Here is a 14691-nt window from a genome sequence, read left to right as displayed (position 1 = left end):
CGTTTGAATTAATTGTCGAAGCACTTTTGCCACTCTGAGGTATCTCCACCAGGGATGGAAAATGAAATACTATAGTACTTTTTTCAATACTTTTTCACCCCGGTCAGTACCGTAGTACCCCCGCGAATGATTTAGTACCTTTTGTGTAGACATTTTTAAGTCGATATCAGATTTATGGTACAATAGCTTTGACAAAATATTTTAATATTTTGAGAAAGTCTTTATCAACCTTATTTGCTAATAGTCTTTTACAAATATGGCAAAACAAACATGTGGGAAGAAAATCTCGATTTTGTAAAAGACATAGTAAAAAACCGGATTTTATTGAACTTCAAGAATGTTTTAGTCGAAAAAAGAATGTGATTCTATATTATCGATTTTTTATTTCGGTAGAAAATGTTGTCAAAATTTTATTTCTATATAGAATTTTTGCAAAATTTTATTTTTATAGAAAATTTTGTCAAAAATTTATTTCAATTGAAAATTTTGTACAAATTTTATTTCTATAGGAAATTTTTGCAAAATTTTATTTCTATAGAAAAAAATTTGCAACATTTTTTTTCTACAGATTTTTTTTGCAAAATTTTATTTCTATAGAAAATTTTTGCAAAATTTTATTTATATAGAAAATTTTGTCAAAATTTTATTTTCTTTAAAATTTAGTCTCTTGACAATAATTTTCCAGTGAAATTTTTGTTGAAATTTAGTAAAAAGTACCTTTCCGCTCAAAAAATACCTTTTTTGTACTTTCTTAAAAATTGTATTTTCCATCCCTGATCTCCACACATGCATTCGGGTGACGAAAAACGCCGTGTAGTGTCAATTAGGACTATAACGCGGATACAGTGTTGCCAGTATTGGGGATTTTTTCCCCAAATTGGGATATTTTTTCGTGAATGGGGCCGAAAGTTTTGAGTTGGGGACTTGGGGGTTTTTATGGGAATTTTCTCGACATCAATTGAGTATAATAAATCAGGTTGTAATAATGATTTTCAAGATATTCTGTTTATTTATACATTATTAAAAAAATATATAAAATGGTGCAAATGAAAGATTTGGACTAGAAACGGACACAGGATCTTATTTTTGGGGCCCAAGCGCTCATTTATAATTTTACTCAGCCTAAGACATTTTTCTACAATTGCGAAATCAAGCGGGGCCCAAGCGCCAATTTATAATTTTACTCAGCTTAAGACATTTTTTACAATTGCGAAATCAATTTGTGAGAACTCGGGCCTAAATGTTGCCCTCTCATCAGTGTTCATCACTGATTTGGACAATATATCCCATAAATATTGAAATGATTAATATGGTTCATCTTATCTACCACCCAATTTTATTACTTAATTATGTAAAGGGTGATACGGTCAAAATTTGGTCAAGGGAAAACGCGTGTAAATCGGTGAAATCGTTTATTTCAAAAATCAAATTAAATTTCTTTTTCAAGTTCAATTAGTATAAAATTCAGGAAAAATATTCAGTTAGGCTTTCACTTTTCCAAATCCGAATTGCAGGGCCTCACGCTTGACACATGCCATCGGATTTTGTACAGCCACCTTGTCCACCTTCTTCGCCGCAGAAAGCCAGTTTGCCTTGAACTGCTGCTCGTCCTTAGCAGTTTTTTGGTCTTCTTTAGGTTCCGCTTGACAATAGCCCAGTATTTCTCAATTGGGCGGAGCTCTGGCGTGTTGGGAGGGTTCTTGTCCTTGGGAACCACCTGCACGTTGTTGGCGGCATACCACTCCATGGCCTTTTTACCGTAATGGCAAGATGCCAAATCCGGCCAAAACAGTACGGAACAACCGTGTTTCTTCAGGAAAGGCAGCAGACGTTTATTCAAACACTCTTTCACGTAAATTTCTTGGTTGACAGTCCCGGAAGCTATGAAAATGCTGCTTTTCAAGCCACAGGTACAGATGGCTTGCCAAACCAGATATTTCTTTGCGAACTTTGACAGTTTTATGTGCTTGAAAATATCTGCTACCTTTCCCCTTCCTTTTGCCGTATAAAACTCCTGTCCCGGAAGCTGCTTGTAGTCGGCTTTGACGTTGGTTTGGTTTCGTCGTCCATTACCACGCAGTCAAACTTCGTCAGCATCGTCGTGTACAGCCTCCGGGATCGCGCTTTGGCCGTCGTATTTTGTTTATCATCGCGATTTGGAGTCACTACCTTCTTGTAAGTCGATAGTCCGGCTCGTTTTTTGGCTCGATGCACGGTTGTATACGATACACCCAGCTTATTTGCGACATCTCGGAGAGAGAGGTTAGGGTTTCGCTTGAAACTACCGGCAACTCTCTTTGTGGTCTCAGCGGCTTCCGGTTTTCGATTTCCCCCCGATCCAGACTTCCTGGCTGTCGACAAACGTTCCCCAAACACTTTAGTTACATTTGTAACGGTTGATTTGGCAACTTTTAGCGATTTTGCCAGCTTTGCGTGGGAGTAGCTCGGATTTTCGCGATGCACGAGCAAAATTTTGATACGCTGCTCTTCTTGCTTGGACGGCATTTTGACAACTGAAGAGTGAAATCAAAATAGGAGCAACATTCTACACACACACACCTTCAAAGTGAGGGGTGTTCAGGTTTTTAAATGCAAAATTGAAAGAAATACGTCAAGTTTATATTGACCAAATTTTGACCGTATCACCCTTTAGTCTCCGTATGTCAAAACATTCTGAGTACATATAACCTCAAAAATGTCAAGTTTTACGCGGATTTCAGTTAGAGGATTTCACCATTATACCCATAGAAAACAACATGAACGGTGTGCTCATTTCAAAACGATCCGCGTGCTCATTTCAAAACGATCATGAAAGTGACTCAACACACATGTGGGTTCAAACGGAGAACTGACGGTGTCAACGATAAAATACCACCATGCTTTGCCAAAGCATCCGCGTTCATAATCTGAAAACGTAATGGTTACGATTTTATAAAAAAATAAAAAGATGATTCAATTTGTAAGAGGAAAATTCCCAAATGTTTTCTCCATAAGGAGTTAGCATAAAGAGCCCAAAATTGAGTTATCTCTCCCAGCCAGATCTATACTAAAGGCTGTGGAAAGATTCATTCGCCCGAATCGAAACATGTACAATCCAGGCGTGTATAGATTTGTATCTGGCGTTTTCTTTTCAATGAATCTATTAATCATGTTCCTTAACTAAATCTGTCCATAAAGCTCGATTAATAATTGTAAAATTAGATAAAAATAAAAAAACTCCACCACCGTGATTCGAACCTGGCCTTAGCGCATTGCACCACCGACAGAGTTGCCATGAGAACTTCTAACGAATATTTAAAGACATGGGCAAAGAAAAACGAAAGCCGTTCATGAAATCTTGAACGTCCGTGGACGAAACCTTGAACATTCCGTTTTGATTTTTCGTGAACATTTCCGTTTCATTTTGTTACCGTCCGTTCACGATTTTGGAACGTAACTTTATCTATTAGTGTTGGGTTGCCCAATGCCGAAATGCAAAAGGGTGAACATTTTTCGATATTCTAAAATGAAATAAAGTGATTTTTTCAGATATGCTTTTTGATCAAGGATAAACATACCGGCTGCCAGACACTGCCAGCATCACTAAGAAAACGAAATATTTGTGGCATGTGAAAATTAACATATCTAATTTTGAATTCATTCTTGCAATCTAGAACTCCAAGTTTGTCTTCCAAACAACAAAATGTTCTTTATCAAGTGAGAAAAGTAATGATGTCTAATAAAATTTCTTGAATTTGTAGAAAAATAATAATTTCATTTCGTGTTAGCAGCGTTCGTAACTTAAATTTTCTAAAATTAACCAAATTTTCCATCCTCCTGGTTCATTATTTTTTGAGTGTAATAAAATTTTTAACCGCCCGTCCGTCTGTTGAAATCACGAAACAAGATAACACTTTGAAACTTTGCACAAGTAGTTCTCATTGATGTAGGTCGGATGGTATTTCAAATGGGCCATATCGCACCACTTTAAGGTTTTTCCCATATATAAACTGATACCCAGATTGGACTTATGAAGCCTCCTAGAGGAGAACATTTCATATTGTAAGCCATATGAAACGTCAAATATCTATTTAACAGTGCGATTTCTATAAATAAAAAATATTAAATAAATAATAAGGCTAAGATGTGACGAGTCTGCAGTCATCATCACCTGATAAAATCTTCACGATTAAAAATCAATATTCATAAAGTAAAATAATCCAAAGCAAAAAACAAAACAAAATAAACATTCTTTACAAATGCCAGGAAAAAATAGAAATCGTCAAACAAATGCCGTTTCATTAAAAAAAACGGAAGATGTGACGAAAAATACCAGTGCAGATATAAAAAAACGACATTCACGACAATTTCAAAAGCCGCCTGAGAGTAACAAAAAACAAGCTACCTATTCAAACCGTAATAGCAAATATTTAAATTATTATTCCATAATAAAAAATAATATAAAAAAAAACTAAAATAATAAACGCCACGCACAGCAGCAAAATCGAAGATGAAAGAATGGAACATTTTTCATAGTCGTGCATGGCGTGCGTTGCTTAGCACATCATAAACAATTCATATTTTTCAACAACAAAACCCAGAGAATATTAAACTAAAATCTCCAACAACAATATTTGCTCAGTTATTCATTTCCAAAAAAAAAAAAAAAAACACAGAACATATGAATGATTGGAGCCCATAGATAGATGTGGAATTGATTGCTGCTATGGCTTTGTATGACATGGGGGTTGTGGTTGTCGTTTTTGCACACAAAAACAACAAAAGGGGGAAAATACTGAGTAGTAGGGACTAGGAACTCCACATCAAAATCCGGTACAACAAACCAAACGCATAAAATTGGAATTTAAAAGAGGAGATATACAGCTGTTAACACTGACATCGAAGACAATGACGACGACGTTGACGCTAACTCAGACTGCGATGGCAATGTCTGCAAAGACAACAACCTGTTGACAACAAGTTCACAACAACATGAATGACAACAATAGCAAATTCACTATCAACAGCAACTGCAGCAGCAGCAGAAACATCAGTGGCTGGTAAAACACCGGCGGCTAAGCAACAACAATCACCTTAACCACAAAAACGGTGTCTACGCCACCACCATCCACCATTATTTCAAACACCAACAACACCAGCACAAACGTCAATTTTCGATTTTGGATTTTTTGCTAATTCGAAACAAAAAAAAAAAAAAAACAGTTGGCAGCAAATGTAAAAAAAATGGCAGAATCTCTATCTCTCAGCGCTTTCAGAAAAACAATTGAGCAAATGTTTGTTGGCTATAGATTTCAGTTTGATTCTTGATGTCGGATAGATCGGTTCTACTATACTAACAAAGCGGGTTGTTGTGTTCCCACAGACAAATTATTGTCCCCACAGACACACACACATACACGCAAGCAGAAGGCAAAGAACACTACGAAAACGTTCGTCTCGCCTTTTCTTAAGGCGATAAAAAGTTGTGTAGTGTTGTTGTTACTTTTGTATAATAAATTAAATAAATGTTTTATTAAAAAAAAACATCATAATATAATTAATAAAAAAAAAATTATTCAGAAAAAGTGCAATAGCAACCGTTTAATTTCTAAAATCAAATCAACATTAAAAAAAAATTAAACATATAAAGAGTGCATTGTGATATTTTAAATAACAATATTGGAAAATATAAACAAATCTCTCTGAAAATTGTCACAGCCAAAACTAAGAAAAGTAAGTATAGAAGGGATTGATTTCATTAAAAGAAAATCATAAAGGTAAACAATTGTTTATAAAAAGTATTGAATATATAAATTAAATTGCATTAGACTAAATTAAATTTGGAAAAACTAAAAATTAGAAAAATTTAAAATTTAAAATTAAAAATTAAAAATTAAAAACTAAAAATAAAATCTAAATTTAAAATAAAATTAAGGATTAAAATTATTATTATAAATGCTATCAAATAATGCGATATTTCTTTAAAAAAAATAAGTTTCTCTACTCATTTGGTCGTTTTGGCATTTCTTATGGGTGTTACAATTTTTGGTCACAGTCAGTCTTTAAATTCTCAATTCACGGCTATATGACATTGTGTATTAATGTGTATCGATTTAGTCGCAACAAAAACTTCCGCTTTTATGCATTACATGTATTTTCTCACATTTTTTGTGGGCTGTGTGATACTAAACCGGTACGAACAAAACAAAAATTAATGCAGACCCATATATATCAACACAATGATTATAATTTTCAATGCAATCTTCTTCGAACCCCAAGCTGCTCCCTCCTCCTGCTCCATAACAATATCCGAAAACAGAACAAATGCCAAATATTTTAAACAATCGGAACAAAAATTATAATGAATTTTTTACACAAACAGTTAGCAAACAAATTTCAAGCGTTAACAGTGTTTTCTTTCTTATCGTAGTTTCCTAATTCATTTTACTCAAGAAAAAGAAGAAGAAAAAACTCATTTGTATTTTGTTACACATTGCAAATTATTATCATTAAATACAAAATTGGTTAAAAAATATTATAAAAAAAAGAGATACAAATCCAAGGTCTTTAAAGAAAAAGAGATAATAAAGACAATCTCAAATGATGATGGCTAATGGTGGAACAGTGAAAAGTGTGAAGGAAGTGTGACATGACCAGAAAACCAAACCAGCATCATTAATTTTTTTGAATAGTAAAAAAGTTTTAAAATTTTTTTTGTGTATTAAAGAAAAAATGAAAATCTTTCATAATGTTTAAAAGTCAAATAAAGTGAGTAAAATTTGGGCAGAGAATTAAGAAAATAATGCACCCCCCCCCAGAAAAAAAACTATTGGTCAAATTTAGGAAAATTGATTAAGAATAATAAAGTTTGTTCTGTTTTTAAAGAAAGTTTCATATATTGAAGGAAAAAATTGAAGTTAAAAATTGGTAAAATAGTTCAAGGCAAACACAGTTTAAGTATTTTTTTTTTCATTTAATTAATTTATTTTTATTTTATTTTAATAAATAAATAAATAATTTTTTCTCATTAACATTAAATATTAATTAATTTTATAATAATTTTTATTAATTAATTAATGGAATAGTAATTTAGTTAAGGAAACCTTTCTCACATTTGGCAAAATTTAATATTCATGAAGTAAAATCAAGTTAAATCGGCTAGAGAAATTATGGTTCACTTTTTCTTAAGGTGGCCAATATATTTTGTATCATTATCCTAGGAAAATATCCTAGGATAATAATTCCATCTAATATTTTTCTTCAAAAGGCTATAGAAAATTGACGAAATGTGAACACTAAGGCATTGAAAAATTAAAATTTTTGAGAAAAAAATTAACTTTGATAAATAAGTAAAACAAAAGACTTAAGACACAAACCAATTATATTAGAACGGCGAAATCAAACAACGTTTGCGGATTTTTATAAAGACTAAGTGAAGAGCTAAACTAAATAATCGTGTAAAAACAATACTTCAAAAAAATACTATTGTTAAACTGATACCAATGATAAATTGACTTTATTGTGAACAAAATATTTATTTTTCGTTGAATTTTATTATGTTCTTTTCGAACATTTCCACAGTCCAATACAATTTGCCATATTCCAAATATATTTCAAATATTTTATGAATTAAACGTGGCCCTACAAACAAGTACTACGTACACCGAAAAAAATCATGCCCGGTTCCAAAGATTTTGTTTTTACTTTATAAATTTTGGTATTGATTCCGAGCCAAAGAAGCGGAGAATACAAGTAAGGATACTTCTAAGACACAATTCTCTTTTAAATTTGGGTTTTGTGTACTTGCTTCTAGGAAGCAAATTTTAATTCTTCGCTTTTTCAGTATCTTTTCATATGCTATCAAAGTCTTTTAAAAACGAGTTAACGGCAACTTTATTTTCCAAATTAAGACTCGACTTCCAGTAGAAATTATGCTATGTTTCAAGTAAAAAACGTCTTTAAAACAAAGTGTTGAAAACATGTCGTTTTTTTAACACTCTTTTGCTTTGTAGTCAAGATGCAAAAGGGTAACAAATTTAAAGACAATTTCATTAATTTTAAAGAATTTTTCTGAATTATTAAAGTCAAGTTGACCTTGGCCCAAACACTTTTTTCTTTCATATTACGATACCCATTTTTAAGTGAAATCACTTAATTATAAGGACAATACGACTTTATTGAAAAGTTTATCGGCTTTTGGACAAGGAAATAACTTTTTATTAGAGAAATGCGTCTTCTATGGTAAGCAACATTTGCATTCGTGTTTTAAAGACATGAAATCTTTGACCTCACGACAATAATTTTTTCAGTGTAAACTAAAGCAAAAGAACCTTTTCATAAGATTCCCAAAAATATTAAGAACGAATTACGGCTACCTCTTTAATAGGGTCATGATTTGGGGCCAATATTTTATTTATTTATTTTTTTCTTTTGGGAGAAGATAAATGTTGTGAGGACAACGAACTCTTGTCCTTAAAATACAAATCCGAGTTTTGCTTAGCATAGAAGACACATCTAAAAATCGATAATCTTTTCATTTAAGGCGTTTTATTCTTTTGAATTAAAATATGTATATTTACGCGAAAGAAATTTTTCTTGGACTAAAGTCGACTTGGCTTTAATGATTCTGCAAAATAATTCACGATTAATGAAATCGTCTTTAAATTTGTTGAGTATCTTGTACCTTGAGCTAAACAGTGTTCAAAAAACAGAAGATGGCTTTCAACACTACTTGAAACATAGCATAATTTCTGCTGAATTAAGAAATTTAGGTTGTCGTTAAGATGATGTTTTTAAAAGACTCTAGCACATGAAGCAAATGAATAGAAAAATACGAACAAATTCAAGTTTTAAGACAAAAAGCAAAAACTTAAGTTTGGTGTAGGGAGCCACCGTGGTGCAATGGTTAGCATGCCCGCCTTGCATACACAAGGTCGTTGGTTCGATTCCTGCTTCGACCGAACACCAAAAAGTCTTTCAGCGGTGGATTATCCCACCTCAGTAATGCTGGTGACATTTCAAAGCTTCTCTAAGTGGCTTCACTGCAATGTGGAACGCCGTTCGGACTCGGCTAAAAAAAGGAGGTCCCTTGTCATTGAGCTTAATATGGAATCGGGCAGCACTCAGTGATAAGAGAGAAGTTCACCAATGTGGTATCACAATGGACTGAATAGTCTAAGTGAGCCTGATACATCGGGCTGCCGCCTAACCTAACCTAACCTTGGTGTATGCGAAGTGATCTTATGCAACTTGTGGTTCCAGCATTCACACGCATGCCGTTGCAATCCACGTCTGACCAAAATTTTACTTTTTTTTAGCAAAATTTAAGATTACAAAAAGTCAACTTTGACTTTTCGAAATTTTTGACCCATAACAAATTTCTTCACCCGCAATATGCAGGCGAAATGTGACAATTAAATTAGTTATGATATCTAACGCAAATTCTATACTATACTATTTCAAATTATATAATTAACAAATCTTAAATTTGCATATAAATCGGTTAATGCTGATGAAATATAAACCATAAACAAATCAATAATATTTCATTTGCAAAAACGTAATAAAATAAGTATCAAAATAAGTTTCTAACACGGTCTCATAAAATTATCTCAAATTCTATGAATAACTGAATATTAAAAGCAAAAAAAAAACCTTTCCAAAGGTCAACGGTTCAACAAAATTTATATTAATCTTTAGAAAAAGGAAGAAAATAACAAATAAAACTTCACTGGGTATAGTTGCAATTAAGCTGTGATATGTACATTAAAAACAATGAATCGAAAAAAATGCATATTAAAAACAATGAATTAAAAAAGAGCAATATTTGACGGTTGTGAAAATGGTTTAAGCCCTTCGGAAAACAATTTTGCCTTGAAGTCAAAGATTTCATGTCTTTAAAATATGAATGAAAATAATTTTGCTTAGCATAGAAGACGCATTTCTTTAATACACACGCAGAGAAGGAATATGATCACCTCAAACATGTTTCAAGAGCAAAATGTTATTTTTGTATGGTGATCATGTAACATGTTTGTCACTAAAATGTTATTTTCTCGTCAAATATAACCTGCTTGCCGAAATCAGATACATGATGGTCACCATACAAAAATAACATTTTGCTCTTGAAACATGTTTGAGGTGATCATATTCCTTCTCTGCTTGTACACTTTTTTTCTTTGTTCAAAAGCCGATAAACCTTTCAATGAAGTCGTTTTGTTTTTATAGTTAAGTAAAAATTTGTTGGACTAAGGTCAACTTGACTTTAACAATTCAGAAAAATTCTTGAAAATTAATGAAATTGTCTTTAAATTTGTCGACCTTTGCATCTTATTTTAAAGATGATTTTTACTTGAAACGTAGAACAATTTCTACTTGAAGTCAAGCCTGAATTTGAAAGATTAATTTGTCGTTAACACGTTTTTAAAAGACTCTAATAGCACATGAAGAAAAAATCAGAAGAAACGAATAAATTCAAATTTGTTTCCTAGTACTAAGTACGCAAAACTCAAATTAAAAGAGAATTGTGTCTTAAATGTATCCCTACTTCAATTTTCCGCTTCTTTTGGCTCGGAATCAATACTCAAAACATTAGTGTAAAGGCAAAATCTTTGGAACCGGGAATGCTGCACAAAAAAAGAAAACTGTTAAATGGGAAAATTGAACTACCTCGTGCGAAAATTGAATTAAATTGTAATTGTTACAACATGGAAAATTAATTACAATTTAGAAAATTACATCCTCTCATAGAAGAAAAAATTAACTACAATTAAAGAACAAAGATTTTATGAAAAAAGGTCAGTGAACTTTATATGCACGTTTAGTTTCTAAAATTTTGGAGACAGGCCCAGCAAAAAAATTTGGAAGTTCTTCCAAAGGCACAAATTTAAAAACTCTTCCATAGGATGCACTCCCAATGATGTTCTTTATTTTAACTACCCAGGAAGTTCTTTTCATGCAATTTTTTACAACATGCTTTTCACATACTTTTGATGGGTAATTTTAACTCATTTTGTTTCAAATAGGTTAAAAACAGAGTAAGAATTCATAAAATTCAAAAAAATCATTTAAATTTTGTTGAAAAAAATTCTAAATCCAATCTGAAAAAATTGTGAATTTTTGAAAATATTTGAAATCAAACGTTTCAGACAAGCGTTAACAGGTTGGCTGATAAGTCCCCGGTCTGACATAGATGGCGTCGCTAGTATTAAATGCATATTATTTTTATATAGTACCAACCTTCAAATGATTCGTGTCAAAATTTGGCGTCTGTAAGTCAATTAGTTTGTGAGATAGAGCGTCTTTTGTGAAGCAACTTTTGTTATTGTGAAAAAAATGGAAAAAAAAGGAATTTCGTGTTTTGATAAAATACTGTTTTCTGAAGGGAAAAAATACGGTGGAAGCAAAAACTAGTCTTGATAATGAATTTCCGGGCTCTGCCCCAGGGAAATCAACAATAATTGATTGGTATGCAAAATTCAAGCGTGGTGAACCACCCGAAAGAGGTGGTTACCGACGAAAACATCAAAAAAATCCACAAAATGATTTTGAATGACCGTAAAATGTTGATCGAGATAGCAGAGGCCTTAAAGATATCAAAGGAATGCGTTGGTCATATCATTCATCAATATTTGGATATGCGGAAGCTCTGTGCAAAATGGGTGCCGCGCGAGCTCACATTTGACCAAAAACAACAACGTGTTGATGATTCTGAGCGGTGTTTGCAGCTGTTAACTCGTAATACACCCGAGTTTTTCCGTCGATATGTGACAATGGATAAAACATGGCTCCATCGCTACCAAGGCCGTATTCAGGGGGGGGGATGAGGGGGATCAAACCCCCCCCGAAATGAATGAATATTTTTATATTAATAAAAATTTATTTTTAGCTGCATAGAAAAATCTTATAGAAGATGTTGAAGAAAAGCTGGAGGTTTTATTTTGAAAAACGCTTCCCAATAAAACTTGCACAAATCATAGAATACTAGTTGAAAAGCCCGTCAAACGACGGTCGAAAAAAAAAAACAAATTGTTTTTGTTCTCGCACCACAAATTTCATTTTTGGAAAATGTATTTCTGCTTTTTATTTGTGTTTGTTGTTCTTTTTGTGAACATGACTCGCTTTGTTTGGCCATAGCAACAACAACGAAACAGCCAAACACACATGTGTAAATGAAATGGCGCAAAACCTGCGAAAAGAACCTGCCTAATTCAGCGATGGAAGCAATAAAGAGATTTTTCCAAACGTGCATATTCTTTTAAAAATTTTGGTCACTTTGCCAGTTACTCAGGGATGGAAAATACAATTTTTAAGAAAGTACAAAAAAGGTATTTTTTGAGCGGAAAGGTATTTTTTACTAAATTTCAACAAAAATTTCACTGGAAGATTATTGTCAAGAGACTGAATTTTAAAGAAAATAAAATTTTGGCAAAATTTTCTATAGAAATAAAATTTTGCAAAAATTTCCTATAGAAATAAAATTTTTACAAAATTTTCAATTGAAATAAAATTTTGACAAAATTTTCTATAAAAATAAAATTTTGCAAAAATTCTATATAGAAATAAAATGTTGACAACTATTTCTAGCGAAATAAAAAATCGATAATATAGAATCGCATTCTTTTTTCGACTAAAACTTTCTTGAAGTTCAATAAAATCCTGTTTTTGACTATGTCTTTTACAAAATAGAGATTTTCTTCCCACATGAACATGTCTGTTTTGCCATATTTGTAAAATACTATTAGCAAATAAGGTTGATAAAGACTTTCTCAAAATATTAAAATATTTTGTCAAAGCTATTGTACCATAAATCTGATATCGACTCGCGGGGGTACTACGGTATTGACCGGGGTGAAAAAGGTTTGAAAAAGTACTATAGTACTGCATTTTCCATCCCTGCAGTTACTACGTGCTCATCCGAACGTTCATTTTCAACAATGAAGAGATTAAAAACGTATCTTAGAAATTCGACTAGCGAGAGTAGACTCAAAGAATTGGCATTAATGTCGGTTCATCGCCGAATAAATGTGTCGACTGAAGAAGTCATTGATTTATTTGCTGCCCAAAAAGCCCGTCGGCTCAATTTAATATTATAACAAGCATATACAGCACTAAGTTCGGCCGGGCCGAATCTTAAATACCCACCACCATGAACCAAATATTAGGGTTTCCTTTGAAATTTCAGGAGGACTTGAGGACTTGAGGATATTCCCGAAGATAAATTTAAAGATTTCACCTATGAGGACTATATCAGATTCTGGATTTATAAGAACCATTTTTGTTTGAGTTTTAAAGGAATCATTAACATCTCTTCTAAGTGTGCAAGAAAATTATAAAATAAAGTCTTGATTTGAAATCTTAAATCTGTAGAAGTAAAATCTGGAAATTTTACATTGAGTTTCAAGCAATTTTCATGATCAGTGCGCCTTCTACACCCTCAAGAAGTGAAGTCGGTCTATATGGAGGCATTACCAAATGGATCGATAAAAACTTAATCCGATACACGTTTTTGTGAGCCTAAAATACCAGAATATTTACAATTTCAGGCAAATCAGATAAAAACTACGGTTTCTAGAAACCCAAGGAGTTAAATCGGGAGATCGTTCTTATGGGGGCTATACTAAAATATGGACCGATACTCACCGTTTTCGGCACACCTCTTTATGACCCGAAAATACCTCTAGATTTCCAATTTAAGGCAAATAGGATAAAAACTTCGCATTCTAGAAGCCCAAGGAGTAAAATCTTGAAATCGGTCTATATGGGGGCTATACCAAAATATGGACCGATACTCACCATTTTCGGCACACCTCTTTATGGTCCTAAAATACCTCTAGATTTCCAATTTCAGACAAATTGGATAAAAACTACGGTTTCTATAAGCCCAAGACCCCAAATCGGGAGGTCGTTTTATATGGGGACCATACCAAAACATGGACCGATACTCACAATTTTTGGCACACGTATTTGTGGTCCTACAATACCTCTAAATTTCCAATTTCAGGTAAATTGAATAAAAACTGCGGTTTCTATAAGCCCAAGAAGTAAAATCGGGAGATCGGTCTATACGGGGGCTATACCAAAACATGGACCGATAATCACCATTTTTGGCACACCTCTTTATGGTCATAAAATACCTCTAGATTTCAAATTTCAGGCAAATTGAATAAAAACAACGATTTCTATAAGCCCAAGACCCCAAATCGGGAGGTCGGTTTATATGGGGACTATATCAAAACCTGGACCGATATAGCCCATCTTCGAACTTGACCTGCCTGCAGACAAAAGACGAGTTTGTGCAAAATTTCAGTACGATTGCTTCATTATTGAAGACTGTAGCGTGATTACAACAGACGGACAGACAGACGGACATCGTTATATCGTCTTAGAACTTCTCCCTGATCAAGAATATATATACATTATATAGTCGGAAATCGATATTTCGATGTGTTACAAACGGAATGACAAACTTATTATACCCCCGTCACCATTCTATGGTGGTGGGTATAAAAATATTGTATACATACCTATGCATAAATAAAATTTTCTACACATGAGATTATATGAATATTTTTTTTTTTAAAGTTGAACCCCCCCCGAATTAAAATCCTGGCTACGGCCTTGATCGCTACACTCCTGAGTCCAATCGACAGTCGGCTGAGTGGACAGCGACCGGTGAACCGTCTCCGAAGCGTGGAAAGACTCAAAAGTCCG

The 14691-nt window shown here is 33.1% G+C and overlaps 2 protein-coding genes across 4 annotated transcripts in view; one reads left to right on the top strand and one right to left on the bottom strand.

Moving 5' to 3' along the window:
• Positions 1-14691, bottom strand: part of nudC (nuclear distribution C, dynein complex regulator) — a 96208-nt gene that overhangs the window by 56607 nt on the left and 24910 nt on the right. The gene's annotated exons all lie outside the window — the stretch shown is intronic.
• The window catches only part of LOC142233020 (uncharacterized), a 300554-nt gene that overhangs the window by 274849 nt on the left and 11014 nt on the right, over positions 1-14691 (top strand). The window contains exon 1 of one of the 3 annotated variants that reach the window (XM_075303788.1): positions 5293-5712. The exons of the other annotated variants lie outside the window; for them this stretch is intronic. The gene's annotated coding sequence lies outside the window, so the exon portion shown is untranslated. Of the gene's footprint in view, positions 1-5292; positions 5713-14691 lie in introns of those variants that run through there. 3 annotated transcript variants of the gene reach the window in all.

This window comes from Haematobia irritans, chromosome 4 (assembly GCF_050003625.1).
Source record: "Haematobia irritans isolate KBUSLIRL chromosome 4, ASM5000362v1, whole genome shotgun sequence".
In the NCBI taxonomy this organism is placed as follows: Eukaryota; Metazoa; Arthropoda; class Insecta; order Diptera; family Muscidae; genus Haematobia; species Haematobia irritans.
The sequence above is the reverse complement of the archived record's forward strand: the minus strand, read 5'-3'. Positions and strand labels throughout refer to the sequence as shown.